Below are 14,856 nucleotides of genomic sequence, written 5' to 3' on the forward strand. Positions count from 1 at the left end.
TCTAGTGATACTTTGGATGAGCAAGTAAGTGTACGTTTTGTAGTTTATTTTATTTTATACTTATAATTGTTATAAATTATAAACAAAAATAGATTGATAGTCACAAAGAAGAAAAAAAAGCCATCAAAGCATTTCCAGTTTACAGAGTTTTTTAATTTTAAAGTTTAAATAACTCTTTTCAGAAAAATTTTAGAAGTTTGAACAAAGTTATCAATCATTTTTCATGGGACTTGTCAGTTGCAGAAATATCATCACTTTTTGATTGGAATCAGAAAACAGTACTATTAGGGTACACTAACCTGATAGTAAAAAACTACTTTTCAAAAATTAACCCATACTGTGTACTGAAGTTTGACAGCAAATGGTTTAAAAAATTTAATTCAAGGAAAAGAAACTCTGCTAATTTTGTTTCAAAAGCTCATTGCACACATTCTTTGTGTAATACAAAGCATTGTTTTGAAATCTATTTAGTGTAAGTTATTTTTATATAATTATTTTTGTAACTTTTCTTGTTAAAACTATAAATTTAGGTTTGAGAGTTTAGAAACTAATCCAGTTGGTGGAGTTTTAAAATATAGTCGTGAAGGAAACATCATACATAAAGAACATGAACAAAAGAAAAGACGTCTTGCATTTGGTCACAGAGATGAGGTACTAAAAAAAATTATTGTCAATAAAGAAAATCCAAGAAAAATTGTTGAAGAAAGTGTAAAAACAGAAACAGCTAAACATCAGTTTCAAGGTGGAAATGTTTCAGCTAGGTAAATCAGATTTTACAAAATACATAATACTTTTCTTCATACCTATTAATTAATTTTTTTTCTTATAACCTATATTTTTTTTAGAATTTACTCATCTCAAATTACCAAAATTTTGGCAAAACATCACAGCCAAACAAGATATAATTGGTTTGATGAACTGGAAACAATAAAAAAAGCATATAAGACTGAAGACAAAAAAAGCAGAGAAGTAAAAGGCTATATTCAGCAGCTTAATAAAGACAAGTTTGCTGTGTATATGTATACCGAGAAAGGTATTAGATTTTAAACTTTAAATTGAAAATTTATCTCTAAATGCAAATAATTTTTAAATTATATATAATAGGGATGGAAATATTAGCAAGACATTTAAAAACATTAGTAAAAACAAGCCTCTATTTTGACGCAACAGGGAGTGTGATCAAAAAACCAGCTGAAATTCCAGGTTAAACTTGATTTGTTAAACAAACTATCAAAATTGTTTGATAACGATTGAAGTGTTAAATTTAAGTATAAAAGTTTTTTAAAACAACTAAGTTACTAAATTAGTTATAGTTTTAGAATTTGAAGCATTAAGTTAAACAAAACAAGCTTAAACAACACAGGTAAAATTTTTTATTATGCTCTTGTACTTGGTGGTCATGGTAGAGGTAAGCCACCTCTTCCAGTTGCAGAAATGCTTTCAAATTCACATAAAACCATTGATGTAGAAGCATTTTTGTCAAACTGGTATTATCAGTTTAGAAAGTTTAGTAGAGTCCCTATATGGAAAATAGAAGTTGATTTTTCATATCCATTTTTACACTCCATTTCCAGTGTATTTAATAATGAAACTTTGCACAGCTATATTACAAGGTAAGTATAAACTTTATTACATGTTGTGTATTCAATTAAAAACTGAAATAAATAGGCATTACAATAAGGAAGTAAACAATAAAAAGACTATCATCCACATCTGCTCATCACACGTCATCAAAGCAGTGATGAGCCATATTAACAAAGCCACAAATAACAAGACTGCTAAAAGGCTTTACGGTCATGTGTTTGCTTCAATGGTAAGTTTTAAAAGTTAATTACAAAAGGTAGTTTTTAAAATAATATTTTTAGATCAACTGTGATGATTTAGAAGAAATGTTAGTTACTTTCTACAATTTGTGTGCACTTAGTTTGTGTGAAAGATCTAGTTACCACTCAACTAGGGCAGAAGTTTATCTAAAATCAGTAGCTTTTCAAGACGGAAAAGCAAAAGACATCCTTAAAAATCAAGATGACATTTTTCAGGCTAAGGATGCTGAAGATAACTCTGCTACTGATGAAAGTTTCAAAAATTCAGTGTATGGAAAAAAATTTATTTGTAAGTGAATCTTTAAGTTTGTAAAAAAGTTATATTTAAATCATTTATACTTCAGGTATTTTCCAAAAATGTGAGAAACTTCCTCAAGGAACGGGAAGTACAAACATTTTTTATGCACCCAAGCTACCTAAGTCCCTTATTTCGTACTATATGGGTTTAGCCCCCTTTTGGAGTGGAATAGGGTTGAAGGGATGCAAAAAATTGAGGGACACAAATGCATCCGCTGAAAACTGGATGAGAGTGTTAAAAAATGAAATTCTGTCACAGACGTACGATAGCTATTATAGAAAAAAAAAAAAAGTTTTAAGTCCTGCAGAATTTGTTGTAGAAATGCATTCAAGCATTACGTCAAGGTAAAACCATACTTTTTTTAGCTTATAAATACTAAACAAATAAATAAAACAATTTCAGATATGAAACTCACTGTCTTGACCAGATTGACAGTGGTTTTCTAGTCAATATTTCCAAAAAAGACACTCTTTTCCATGAAGAATCATGGAACAAATCAGGCGTAAAAACGAGTAATATGAAATGCAATCTTCATAAAGGATATTTTTGGCCTGCTACTGTAAGTTCTTCTAACTAGCTGCTGGTTGTATTATGCTAATTTAGCTAAACTTTTACTATAAGTTCTCAAAAAATTTATTGATACTTATGTTGTATTTCTTAACTTTGATTTTAAAACTTAGAATTTCAACCAAGTAAAAAACCCAACGAATAAAAGGAAACGACCTAGGCCGAAAAGGAAAAATATTTCAGTAAGTTACTTGTAGTTTGAAGAGTTTTAAAATTGTTAATATATTACATTTAGGTGTTGAACCAACTGCTTTTTTAAAATTGTTTAAAGTGCTTGTAAAATATTTTGGTTTAGTAATTTTTTCTATCACTGGCTTTTTTATTCAGAATTTAAATAAAATTCTTAACAGGTTGAATACATTTGCAAAAATGGATGTATAGAAATAATGGATGATCACATTACAGAAAGAATTTCTAAGGACAAAAAAAATCAGTTGAGTTTAAGTGCACCATTAAAAAAAATTGATAATAAAAAAAGACCTAAAATAAATTTAAATTTGTATAAATCTATAATTAATGACCATAATTATTTCCTGAATTCTTTGTTTAACAAAAAATCTTACAATATAAATGAAATTTATAATACAGCCATGTATAACACCGAAACGTATTCGACAATCATTTCAAAATCAGACTTATCCACTTTAAAAGGCACCACTTGGCTGTGTGGTGATGTATTAAATGTTTATTTAAGTTTAGTGAAAAAACAAAGCACTTTAAAAGTTTTTACAGTAGATACGTATGTTTTTACTTCTTTTTTAAATGATAAGAACAAAACTTTTTTTTCAAGAAATAAACCTAATCTTTTTGATTATGATGTTGTATTCATTCCATTACATATAACAAGTAACCATTGGGCATTTACCACCACTTTTGTAAATGAAAAGTGTATCAAATACTACGACAGTTTACCTAAAGGAAACGACTATGGCCTCAAACAATGTAAGAATTCAAAAGAGTTTTTAGAATCAAATTTCATCTTTAACTCCACTAAAACTCCACAATGGAATTTAGAAAATGTTGTTAATACACCACAACAACTAGATGGCCATAATTGTGGTGTTTATGTCTGTCAACATATAAAAAGTATATCGAGAAGTGAAAATTTTTCAATCTGTCCATCTGATCTTCCAGATATCAGAAAAGAGATGGTGGCAGAGCTTGTCTTAGGTTTTCTTTTTAATTAGAACTATTAGTAAGATAATATTGTGTTAATTATAGTTTTATCGTTATTAAAATTCAGTGATAGTTATTTTTTGATTATGTTTTGTTTGTATAATTTTACTTTTTATTTACAAACCAAAAAAAAAATTTGATTCAAAATTATGTTAAGTGTACTACTTAGACAAATTAAGTTTGATCAATTTTGTTAATTTATGCAGTTTGTTTTATTAAAATGTGACCAGGCTTGCATTGATTTTAACTAGTGTATTAGTTAGATTCAAGATAGCTTTTGTATATTAGTTTAGATACAGTTTTTATCAATGATTATTAATACAGTTTTTTTATTAATTATGTAAACAAGTGTGCCTTTTTTATTTATTAGTTTTTAAATACAATCTAGAAATGTGAACAGGTTTGCCTTGTTTTAGTTATAAAAACAATAAATTACAGTTGATTTTTGTGTATAAGTGTAGATATTTTTTTGCTGAAGATTGCTTTTTATTATTAAAAATGTGAACAGGTTTGCCTTGTTTTAGTTATAAAAAAATAAATTACAGTAGATTTTTGTGTATAAGTGTACTTATTTTTTTAATGAAGATTGTTTTTCATTATTTAAAATGTAAACTAGAGTGCCTTGTTTTTTAATTAGTGTGATAGTTTATTTACATTGAGATATATATATAATTTTGACACTAAAACATTTTTTAAATGTGAAGAAAGTGTCAGCTTTTTCGTTTTGGAATTCTTTACTTTTCGTTGCATTATAGTAGAGTGTTGATTTTTTTAAATAGCTGCTTTTAAAGTAATGCTTTTTTTTGTTTGTATATATTTAAATGTATTAAGAAGAACTTTATTTTTTATTTTATTAGGTCGTTGAAATTTATTTTATTTTTGAACAAAGAAGTAGATTTTTGTTTTTTTTTTTATGGTCATGTTTATAAAAGATCAAACATATCAAAAAATTCTACTGTAGTAGTTAATTTTTACAGAGTTTTATGTTGAAGGGGTGAAATTCTCAATCAAAAATTCCTTCTTGTATTATTTTTAGAATTTTTGATGTTATTATTTACTTCTGAAAACAAATTAAGTGTCTTAAAATAAAAGTTACTGTTTAAAGCAGTTCTTTATTAATTGCTTTAAAAGTTTCTTTACTTTTTAAGTCAACTTTATATCTACAAAAAGTTATTACTGATGTTTATTTTTCTCTTTATTTTTACTAAACTATAGCTACTTTAAATTTTGTTTATTTTAAAATTCATTGATTTTTAAATGCTAAACTTTGATTGATTTTAATAATTAAGTAAAACAAACCAATTTCCAACTAACTTATAGTTAATAAAATGCTTTTAAAAGCTTAGTTTTTTAATTTATTATAAAGCCGGATGGTAGTAAACTATTTGTAACATGTATTTTAATTTTTTTTTATCTACGAAAAAAAGTACTTAACAACAAAAAGAATATACATACTATATGAACAACAATATTGTGTAGTAAATTGATAACTTTATAGGTTTCAGAAACATTTATTTATTTCAACTTGCTTAGACGAAGACGCCAATACCACTTTTAAAGACCAGCTTTGACTCTTTAAACGAGAATTCTCTAAAACTATTTTTTTATGACGAAAAATGACTTTTTTTTGTGACGTCATTTTTGAAAAAAAATACGTCAAAAACTAAAAATCAAAGACTGAATTGCAAAACTGCAGACCTTAAGAAAGACGCCCATACCATTTTTAAAGACCAACTTTGACTCTTTATATGAGAATTCTCCGAAACTATTTTTTATGACGAAAAATGACTTTTTTTTTGTGACATCATTTTTGAATAAAATACATCAAAAATAAAAAAACAAAGACTGAATTGCAAAACTACAGACCTTAAGGAAGACGCCAATACCTTTTTTAAAGACCAACTTTGACTCTTTATACGAGAATTCTCCGAAACTATTTTTTTATGACGAAAAACGACTTTTTTTTGTGACGTCATTTTTGAATAAAATACGTCGAAAATAAAAAATCAAAGACTGAATTGCAAAACTACAGACCTTAAGGAAGACGCCAATACCTTTTTTAAAGACCAACTTTGACTCTTTATACGAGAATTCTCCGAAACTATTTTTTTATGACGAAAAACGACTTTTTTTTGTGACGTCATTTTTGAAAAAAATACGTCAAAAATTAAAAATCAAAGACTGAATTGCAAAACTACAGACCTTAAGGAAGACGCCAATACCTTTTTTAAAGACCAACTTTGACTCTTTATACGAGAATTCTCCGAAACTATTTTTTTATGACGAAAAATGACTTTTTTTTGTGACGTCATTTTTGAAAAAAATACGTCAAAAATTAAAAATCAAAGACTGAATTGCAAAACTACAGACCTTAGGGAAGACGCCCATACCATTTTTAAAGACCAACTTTGACTCTTTATATGAGAATTCTCCGAAACTATTTTTTATGACGAAAAATGACTTTTTTTTTGTGACGTCATTTTTGAATAAAATACGTCAAAAATAAAAAATCAAAGACTGAATTGCAAAACTACAGACCTTAAGGAAGACGCCAATACCTTTTTTAAAGACCAACTTTGACTCTTTATACGAGAATTCTCCGAAACTATTTTTTTATGACGAAAAATGACTTTTTTTTGTGACGTCATTTTTGAAAAAAATACGTCAAAAATTAAAAATCAAAGACTGAATTGCAAAACTACAGACCTTAGGGAAGACGCCCATAACATTTTTTTAGACCAACTTTGACTCTTTATACGAGAATTCTCCGAAACTATTTTTTTATGACGAAAAATGACTTTTTTTGTGACGTCATTTTTGAAAAAAATACGTCAAAAATTAAAAATCAAAGACTGAATTGCAAAACTACAGACCTTAGGGAAGACGCCCATACCATTTTTAAAGACCAACTTTGACTCTTTATATGAGAATTCTCCGAAACTATTTTTTATGACGAATTTTTTTTTTTTTTTGTGACGTCATTTTTGAAAAAAAATACGTCAAAAAATAAAAATCAAAGACTGAATTGCAAAACTACAGACCTTAGGGAAGACGCCCATACCATTTTTTTAGACCAACTTTGACTCTTTATATGAGAATTCTCCGAAACAAAATTACATCGAATACTTGGCGAATACTACACTAAATGCTGCAACGTAAAATTTGTTGTATTTTAAAAGGAGCTTTTTCATATGTCGACAAGACGATATGAATTCACTCCTCTTATTTAAACAACCTTCCTTTTTTAACGCATACAATTATACATAACGGCTGTTGATTCTTTTAAGCACAGCTTACAAACAGGGTTGTTACCATCTGCTATTGGCTGTGCTCTTTTTATCATCTCCCAATTTAATTTAAAATCAATGTTTTTGCGCTTAAGGCCGCTAACATACTTCGAAAGCTCAGTTTCATTTTCGTATACACCACCTTTAAAGGATTTTTTATGGTTAGCATACCGAAATCTGAATTGAGTGGAGCATAAACCTTAGTAGAACTTCTTTCCAAGGTCAGAGTTAACTGTTGCCTTGTAAATAATGTTCTCTGACCGGCAATTGCCCCCCTTCAAATTATATTTACAGCCACCAGCGCAATTACACTGATTTTTGATTAAATTACTTTTGTTTAAAATCCTTTGATTATGTGACTTAATTAATCTCTCCAAATTCGCCATACATATCTTTGATAATGGGTTATTTTTATTGAAATGTTTTTTTACTAGATTTATAAACTCTCTGCCGATGTTTGTTTTAACTGAAGTACAGAATGGGGGATTATACCAAATTATATTTCGCTTTCTTTTACTTTTATTGGTCGTTTTGTTTTTTTGTTCCGTTGTTTCAAAATTAATTTATCATTGTAACCACATTTTTTCATTATTAGTTCGTAATCTTGCTTTGTCTTTAAAAAGTTTTCTTCGTTGCTTGATCTTTTATTTAAACGTTGATTAATTATTTTTGGTATTCGGTTTATAATATTTTTTGGGTGGCTAGAACATTTATTTATATACATAATTTTTGCGTTTTGCTTTTTATAAGGCATATAGGAGAGATCATACAAGTTGAGCTTCACATCCAGGTAGTCAGTCGTCAACATTGGTGATTCAATAGTGACTCGTAACCCCATAGACTTGAAGAAGGCGTGCGTTTGTTTTTTTAGCCTTTCAACTATAAAGCCAGAAGAGTTGGGCAGTACAGCTAGACCATCGTCCCTGTACAACCAAACTCTTTCTAAACCAAAGATATTTTTCAACCCATCAAAAAAAAAAGACCTACTAGTTCACATAACTCTGCACCCATGAACGATCCCTGCGCTACATCAAAAAGAGAGCTGGTGTTATTTGCTCTCTTCTTTTGCCACAGGTTTCCTTGTTCATAAAGTATTGATTTACATGCGTTTTTCATTAGAATTAAGTCTTCAGTAAGTACGCTAGTAAAAATACCAGCAAATTTTAGTGATATTATTACCAATTTTTCGCTGATAGAAGGATAAAAATAAACTACATCAAACTTAAAAAAGCTGTACATTTGTTTTTCCAAACCAGTGAACCAATTTAAGACTTGGTCTGTATCAGTCCACTGCATAAGTTTAGATTTTAAACGCACAGCCTTATTAATGCAGTCAATCTTAACCTTAACTATGCGACCTACATCGGACTAAGAAGTATTAATTAATCTACATTTGGGGTGTGTCAAAAAGTTATCTTTATGGTCTTTGACCGTTATGAATAAATATATATATATTGTAAGTTAATTATAAATAAAATAATATTTTCCAGGCGAATCCTGACCACACCGTCCACTTTCGCCAAAAACTCGGAGCGCGACCGCAAGCGGCGGGCCAAGGGACCGTTAGTATTAAGAAAATCCCCTAAAGTGACGCGCATCGCCCCCGACACCGAAGAACTGGACGACGACGACCTGATGGGGGATCCCCTGTCCGAGTTCTTGAAGAAAAGCATCGAAGTGGGTGATTCCCCCCAACTGTGAACTATCTGCGCCCATTGTGAAGCAAATATCGACGTCTAGTGAATTTTTTCCCTGTGTGGTTTTTCTTTCAACAAATTATGTTTTAGGTAATTTCCCTCCGTTGAGAATCCGTTCATTTTGTGTTTTTATGCTGTGAACTTTGTTGAGTTGAAAGATTATTAAGTATCTGGTCTCTGTGTTATATTTGTTTACATTAAATTTTAATTTCTGATTTCTTACAGTAAATACGTTTACATTGAAATATTATTTTTAAAGTTTTAGGCAGCTTAATTATTGTTTTGTTACTTTAATAATAATTATTGAGTATCTGGTCTCTGTGTACTTTTTCTTTATATTAAACTTGTATTTCTGATTTCTTTCAATAAACATGTTCACATGAAAATGATGTTTGTTTTCATAAGATTTGAAATATTTTTGAAAAAAATTAAGTTGTTTCAACTTGTTTCAATTTAGAACACAACCATTGTATGATGCTGATGAGCACAAATACCTTGATATGCAACTCTAAGTTCATTAAAAGCTTCTTAAAGCGTGAATAACATTTTCTTGTTAATTATTTTAAATAAAACCAAGTTACTAGAAAATGTTAGATAAATTTGTAGATAAAAACCTTAAGTTTTAGTTGAAAAACATATTTTTTCTATTAACGCATCGCTTAAAATGAAAGAAGTTAGTTGATTAAGAAAATTAAAAATATATTTGCCGTTTTTTTTCTAACTACAGAAACGTTAAAACGAAATCAAATAAGTATTTTAGCTTAATTAAATAAGCAAAGTTTAAAAAACAAAAATGCAAATACATTGAAAGCAAAAAAAAAACATAGGAGTATATATCCAAGTTTTAAAAGTAGCCTTTGTTAAACAATATATTGAAATAAGTTATAATTATTTAAACTTAATCTTTGTTTAGAAAATGTTTACTCTAATATACAATTTAAAAAACTTTGTTTTTTCTTTCTTCAAATAAATGGAACACTATCAAGTCATTCTAAATCAAAAATTTCATGTCCACTTATTTCAATGTGTATGAGATAAAAGTGTACAACGTATCATAGTTGAAACAAGCTAGTCACTTTACCGCGTTGATTTTACATAAGAATCATAAGAAAAAAAAATTTGTTATTTACTGTTAGTTTTTACAATTGAACGTTAAAGCAAAACACGTGATAACATAAAAAAAGTACAAAGCATTTAAAACCATTATATTACAAAAAAAAGTAAGTTAGCATCTGTTTTATTGATTTAAAAGTGTGTATACATTTTTTTTCGAATATAATTCGGACAAATTTGGATTGCAAAACGTAAAAAAAAGTTAAAATAAATAAATGATAAAACATTTTTAATGTGCATTTTCCTTTGTTGTGATTAAAACTAGATGCTTGCTTAATTTTTTCGTGAATAAACTATTATAATTGCTGTTTTTTTAATAAAGAATTAAATTTAAGTCTTATTAAAAATAAATAGTTTCTTTTCGATGTTTTTAAGCTGTTGTGAGTTTGAACTAAAGCAAAATTATTAAAAGTACTTTCATTTATTCTTTGAAATAAAGGTTTCGTTAAACAAAACGTTTAAAAAGTATTTATATAAAATAAATCGTTCAACAGGTGCCAACTTTTTTTTTTCCAAAAATAGTGAAGAGTATTTAAATTTTTTTGATGCTGCAGATGTTTGGTGAAATAAAAAGAGTTTGCGTTTTTAATATTTTAGCACAAAAGTGCTTACTAAAAGTTTATGCTGAAGAAAAATCTGAACTGTTTTCTTTATCCTATGAATTTTAATACTGATTGTTTGTTTAACTCAATGTGTGTTGGTTTTGCTAACTGTTTTTACTTTCGCTAAATCTAGTGTGTTTTGTGTGGCGACATTTAAGCTATTAGCACGTATTTACTCATTTTAGTGTAATTTGAATTTCTTTTGCAATGTAATTTAAAATAATATTTCAAATGAACTTAAAACATTTAACTCAAGGTAATCTTCTTAAAATCACTTTAAAGATTTTCTTTTCTATGGTTGTAGAAGATTTTTTTTTGCATATTAACTGTAAATAAAAATGTACGGTGTGCGTAAGACATCTAACGGACACTTATTTGACCCGAAATTGTAAAAATTAATTGTAAAGATTCTTACTTAAAAACTAAGTCAAAGAGGTAGAACAAATAGTGTTTAGCTAATTAACTTGTTGCTTGAGTTAGTTAAATTTTAAGATAACTTTGAGGTCTTCTCAATAAAAAACTGCTTGTAATTAATACCAATTGTACAGTAAAACATAATGCTAAGATTAAAATGCTAGAAAAAACTGCTCTTGTTATTTAATGTTTTGTTCTATGATGTATCTACAATTTACGGGAGACTTAAATTAAATACTAGATTTTCGTGAAGTGTTTTATAGCTTAAAGAACTTGTGTAAAACAATTTCAACAGGTAACTTATTTATCAAATACCGTAAAACGTGTTCTTTACTGTTTATTGAACGACAAAAAAGTACGTTTAAATTTTTTGGACCTGGTGCAAGAAAATATCTTTCGTTTATCGAGTCGCACACCACGGATACCTTTGATATCATGGATAACGTCTTGCCCAGGACCGACTTTAAACTTTTTATTTAGTACCCAGTCAGTAGATTTTAGTAAACTATATAAAAAGTTCCAACGAAACATTTTATTAATTTTAAAGATGAAAAGTCGTACAAAAATGAGTTTGCGTTGAATTCAAAAGAAACATTATATATCATTTATATAATGCTATTTTACATACTAACTATGTTTCTTTGTACCCTTATGATATGAGGCGATGCTTTATGACCGACTGGTGGATAGTTCGAAACCTGGTAAATTTATTTTTTCAAAACGCAGAACAGATCAACAAAATACTTGATAAGAAAATCACATGAGCGGTTTCATACGTCATAAAAAAACTCTAGGAACGGGCGCTCGCCTATCCAAGTGGTTTGCTTAGCCGTTGTTTAGTCGATGCGTCCCGAGTTCGAGTCCCTGTTTTTTTCTTTCCCAATAGGGACTAGGCGTCGTTGGCCTTACTCTCAGCGAGATTAAATAAGAGTGTAAATTAGCTATACGTAATTCGGGGCGAGTTGGCCGGCCGTACCATTGCTCCACTGGTCTTAATTGATAGGCGACTTGTTTAAGACTGCCAGCATGGTTAGTACTTGGCTAGTCCTGTTTTTTTGGCAGAATTTTTATCTGTGTTATATAGATGCTTTTAAATTTAATACTATTTATTACACATTTTTTATGCATAATTAAAAATTTTTAGTGTTAGCTTAAATTTTCGAGCACCATATAAAATAAGGCGATAAAATTAAAACTAATTAAAGTGTGTTGCCCAACCTAGCCTGCAACAAAGTATAAAAGCTCACATAAAACATACTAAACGTGTTTAAAGTGCATATAAAACCAAAAAACAATGTTTTCTATATTATTCGTTGTACATTTAAAGTGTTGCTTTATGTATATATAAATATATAACCAGCATTTAAAATTTATAAAGTATCGAAACAAAAACAATCTAATTAATACAAAATATGTTAATTTTTTAAGTGAAGAATATGTTAGGGTTAAAAAGAACTATTAACAATATAAAGAATACGCACGGTAATTTACTATAGGTTGAGATAAATACATTTAATATTTTTTGCCTTACTTGGTCAAGTCATTTTAAATACAGCTTTTTTTGTTAATCTTGACAAGCTTTTTTTCATATATGCTATTTATTAAACGACAAAAAAACGCTCAAAATAGTTGGTCCTCAAGAAAAAAATATTTTGGTAATCATATCGCACACCACTTGCATGCCTTTTAACGTCTGGTCCAGAAGAAAATAAGTAAATATTATAATTAGCATTTAAAGTGCTAAGATATCTAATATGAAAATTAATTTCTAAAAGTTGTTAATTTTATTAATAAAAGAAAATGTGCTATGCATGTTCCTTTTAAAAATATATCTAGGTAACGATAAGGAATGTTTACGATAACTACATATCATTTGTAAGAGACTAATGCAGTGTTTTTAAAAACAATCTTTACACATGTTTGCTTGCAAAATCGATCATAAAAGAGTACCAGAATAGAAAATAAATAAATTTAAACCAGACAATACTACAAAATAGGGAAAGCTGTTGTTTCTATTATTGCAATACTAAAGAACAGTTTATTAACTCTTTAAGATAGAGTCGAAATCTTTAAAAATATCTATGTATTTAAGTTATCCAAAACAGCAGTTGGGAGTTTATGAAAAACTAGTCTAAATAACCATCAAAAAAATTAAAACCAAACCATGTTTCAAAACTTTAAAGGCTTTAAAAACATGAGTCTATCTAATATATACCTTTAACCCAAAAGTCTAAAGTTTTCAATAGAAACAATGATTAGAGCTTAAACTTCTAGTTATTAAGATTACAAACTTAAAATATCTCCCTAATATTGTTATAAAAAATATTTGTCGTGAACTTTTAATTTGTTCGAATCGCACTAGTACAAAAATTAATCTCTACTAATAAATTATTTCATTATTTATAAATTCTGGCTCCAACGTAGCTCGCATGTCATTCCTGAACTGCTCAACGTTCTTTCTTCTAACGACGTCACTCTTTATGACGTCACTCGCGTTAGGTCTATCTTCGTAACATTTTTTTTTCATTAAATCCAAAACCGTCATCAGATCCGCGTCTTTAGACAAGGCTTCTGCGCAGGAAAGGTGCCTGACACACTCCCCGAGAGAATACACGTCGGCTTTGTTGACCGCTACTGGCCAACCTAATTCCGGAGCCTTATATAAACCGTGTACATGTTCGTTTTCAACAAATTCATCACTGTTTTTAGCTGAGCAACCGAAATCACACAGCTTAAACTTCCAGTCGCTGCCGAGGATGAGGTTGTCCGGCTTCACGTCCAAATGCACGATTTTTAAAGAGTGCATGTGCAGCAGCCCTTTGCAGCAGTCGGACAACAAGACCCACTGCGAGTTGCAGTTTGCGTTGCAGGCGAAAAAGTAAACTTCCAAGCTCTTGCACGAGGCCAGACCCAATTCCATCTGAATGAACAGCGCTCCGTCTTCGGTGAAAGCCCGGTAGAACTCTGCGACGTTCGGATGCTTTCCCAGCTCTTCGTGGTTGTGCACGTCCTTTTTGATGCGCAACTGGGATTCTTGTCTGACAATTCTCTTGATAGCGTGCTTTCCAAGCTCTCGGCTCTCCGCCCGGAAGGTGGTAGCAAAGTGCCCGTTCCCGATCGCTTTAGGGTTGAACGATTTGAAGTAAGAAAACTGAGTGTTCTTCGACTTGTTGTGTTGAAGAAGCCTGTTGTTTTTTTCTTCGCAACGAGACACCTGCACCACCTTGCCCTTGTTGAACTTGTTGACATTTTTTGCTCTCGGCACCTGAGGACAAACTTTTTCGTGTGACAAAGATTCTGCTATGCTTTTAACGGACACAGACAAACTTTGCAGGTTTGCGGTTGTTAGGGTGTGGCAGTTTGAAGGAAGGAGAAGTATTTCTGCTTCCTCTTTACTAACTTCAGAAAAGTGAAAGGATGTTGACTTTTGTGCAAATTCAGACGAATCACAAGAATCTGGTTCCTTTTTGTTTGTTGTAGTTTTGTCAGGACTTTCTGTAGTCAGGCTTGTATCAATGAGTTCAGCGTCAAGATTAAACTTTATTGGAGAACCCGATAAAAAAGCACGCGAACCATCAGAAGAACTGTCATATGAATGATCAGGTGAATCGTAGTCATATGGGTCTGAATCTTTCCTGTTTGATGTTTTTCTAAGTGGATTTTTCGTAGACAAAACTTTTCTATCTGACTCTTTTTCTGAATTCAGGTTCGAACATTTTGGAGAAAACGGTAAATAATCGTTAGAATTATCAAAAGCCTTGTTGACTGGAACGCCATTGCTTGTATGATTGGTTTGTGAATTAAAAAGAAATTTTCCATGTCTTCTTTCATAATTAAAATTCCTATCCGCTGTCTTTTTAGTTAAAGTCAAATAGCCTG

At 29.6% G+C, this 14,856-nt stretch overlaps 1 long non-coding RNA gene across 1 annotated transcript; it reads left to right on the forward strand.

The window, feature by feature from the left end:
- The first annotated feature begins 356 nt into the window (after window positions 1-356).
- LOC145831188 (uncharacterized) lies at window positions 357-626 on the forward strand. Its single transcript, XR_014369657.1, has 2 exons — window positions 357-472; window positions 531-626. It is a non-coding gene; the product is annotated as an uncharacterized LOC145831188 (long non-coding RNA).
- The last annotated feature ends 14,230 nt before the right edge of the window (window positions 627-14,856 follow it).

The sequence above is a fragment of the Thalia democratica genome, chromosome 3 (genome assembly GCF_965202585.1).
Source record: "Thalia democratica chromosome 3, ktThaDemo2.hap1.1, whole genome shotgun sequence".
In the NCBI taxonomy this organism is placed as follows: Eukaryota; Metazoa; Chordata; class Thaliacea; order Salpida; family Salpidae; genus Thalia; species Thalia democratica.